The sequence below is a fragment of the Cryptomeria japonica genome, chromosome 7, assembly GCF_030272615.1.
Source record: "Cryptomeria japonica chromosome 7, Sugi_1.0, whole genome shotgun sequence".
In the NCBI taxonomy this organism is placed as follows: Eukaryota; Viridiplantae; Streptophyta; class Pinopsida; order Cupressales; family Cupressaceae; genus Cryptomeria; species Cryptomeria japonica.
In genome coordinates this window covers 682,201,597-682,204,298 of record NC_081411.1, presented here as the reverse complement: position 1 = coordinate 682,204,298, position 2,702 = coordinate 682,201,597, and positions in this window count along the sequence as shown.

Sequence of the window (2,702 nt, the reverse complement as noted above, 5' to 3'; positions counted from 1 at the left end):
TAGTACAAATCAAAATTTAATAGTTTTTTAATTATAAACAAACTAAAACAGTTTTTATATTATAAAGTTAATATAATTAACTTTATCTTTAATAAATTGAAATTTTAATAATCGAAAAGGGAAGGGGGAGTGGAGAAAGGAAACTCGTGCCCCCCCTCCCCCACACACACCTATTTTTTATATAATTGATTTTTATTATCATTTTTATTTATATTAAGAGAAATATTCAGTGATCAAATCAATCTTTTTAATTGAATCTACCAAAGAGGGGTTTTTATAGAGGAGAAATTTACACAGTATGCTAATTTTTTATTTATTTTTTAAAGTAAAAAGGGTAAAGTATCCCATGGATATAATCACAGTTTCTCAAAGGTTATATACATATATTTCTTTTATCTGAATTTGATTGTAACATAGGGTGATTTCACAAAGGAATAATTTATACAGATATGCTAAGAATAAATTTTCATAGGGATAAGTTATTTCTCTAATAGAGAGTTTATTGAGATAAGGAGATAAGATATCACAGAGAGAAAAATTCTTCGAGAGAGCGATTTGTACATTGCTTTTTTTTTGGATTTAATATAAAAAAATACGTAAGGAATTTCTCAAGAAAATGCTAGATATGAATTAATCATGTTGAAATATTGTTTCACAGGGAAAAAGATTCCAGAGAGAAACAAATTGAAATAATATGATTAGAATAAGGTTTCCAGAGAGAAGAAGAGAGTGGGCGCTAGAGGAATGATGGCGAACATGGGAGCATTGCACGTGAGGGCTTGGTGTAGGCTGTGGCCTGCATGAAGGCGTACAACCTTGCATGTGGCCTATTTTGGCTTTCCTGTCTGTGATTTGGCGTGTCGAGTGTGGGGTTTGGGTTTTTGAGGTGTGGGGGTGGTGAGTTGGGGGGGTCAGCTGGGGTTTTGTGCTGACTTTTTATTTTTGTTTGTGTTTTGTGTTGGTTATTCACTTTCTCATTTTGGGGTGGTTGGCTTTGGGGTTGGTGTTGGGTCTTCTCTTTTTCTTTTTTCGATGGATCAGTTGTAGGGGGAGCCATCAGGAGTCAAACATCCTATGGATTTTTGAGCAGCGATTGGGGGTTCATCTTCGAATCAATCAATGCGATTCTTTGATAATAGCTTATTTGCTAAGGATGCAGGTGATGGTAGATTTTTGCCTTCCAGAGGTTCTCGGATCTAGATGGTTAATGGATGCCTCAAATGGTTTAAGGAGAGACCCATTTTGGAAATTCAACTAGAGTCGATTTCTGAAGACATTGAGTATTTTTCAAAGCATGCATTGCTCTGCAAGTTTATTTGAATGAGGGTCTCACTCCAATTTCTGGAATCTTGGTCATAGAGGACTTGGTTGCTCGAGGGTGAAATGGAAATAATACTATTGGCGAACAATTATTTTATGGTCTTCAATTGCATGGCAGATCTCATTAAGGTTTTTAAAGGCAGACCTTAGTTCCACAATCAGGTTGGCTTGTTTATGAAACCTTGGCATGTAGGTTTCAATCCAACAGAATAACTTCCAAATCGGGTTCCTGTGTGGGTGCGGCTTCCTCAATTTCCAATGGAATGTTGGCACAATGATATACTGCATAATGTGGCCTCGTTGCTAGGGAAACTAGTTGGGTCTTCTCAGCAAACTTGGGATAGGAAGGTAATGACTTTTGCTCATATATGTGTTGAAATTGACTTAAATAACCCTCTTCCAGATTCCTTGGAAATTCATGTAGGATCCTATTCTTGGATCCAACAGTTAGATTACGAAACATTGCCATTTCGTTGCCGACTCTGCCATGAATATGGTCATTTGCAGAGGAGATGCCCAAGGTCAAAACCCTTGGAGTTTCCTTCCATTCAACCTCCTTGGAATCCCACTAGGTCTGACAAAGGAAAGGCAAAAACTTCTAGTGATGTTGTATCTAGGGAGGATTTCATTCTCGTCAAAGGTCAAAATAGAAACAGGGATCTAAAGAGGTCCTTTAAGGATCGTCACGATGGCGACACTTTTAACCGTTTTAAAATATTGGATGACCTTAGTCAGCAAGAGGTAAATCTAGGTTTGATGACTATGGAGCAGGGAGCAATGGAAGTTGTTCAGGATGATCATGTTTCAAGTAGTGTGCAAAATTTGCAGATGGATGGGGATTTATAGATGGACACAATACTTGGGGTGATGGATTCTAGAAATACTGGTTCCCCCGTTAATGTGACAATTGGTGGGGGGGAGTCAATTAAACCAACTAGAAATTCAGACCTTGATCAGACAAAAGGTGGAAAATATTCTCCTGCATTGGGAATTCTTCAAAAAGAGCAAAAAAAGAGGGTTGTTGAGAGGTCTTCCAAGATTGGAAGGAAAAAAGATGTAGAAAAAATAAAGTTGATGGGGGAGTCTCTTGTGGAATCTAGAAATGTTAAGATGTTGGATTCTCACTTCTCTTATTCCCAAAAAATGATCATTCTATCTTGGAATGTAAGGGGCTTGAACAGTAGCCCTCGGCAAAAAGTTGTTTGGGATTTGGTGAGAGTTCATTCTCCTAATGTGCTTTTCTTATAGGAGACTAAGTTTTCTATTGAGAGCATGAATGGTTTATTACCAGAGATATGGGGTCATGGTGAATTCCAATGTATTGGGGCCCATGGTTCTATTGGAGGTTTGGCTTGTTTATGGAACCCTTTGAGGATTCGCCC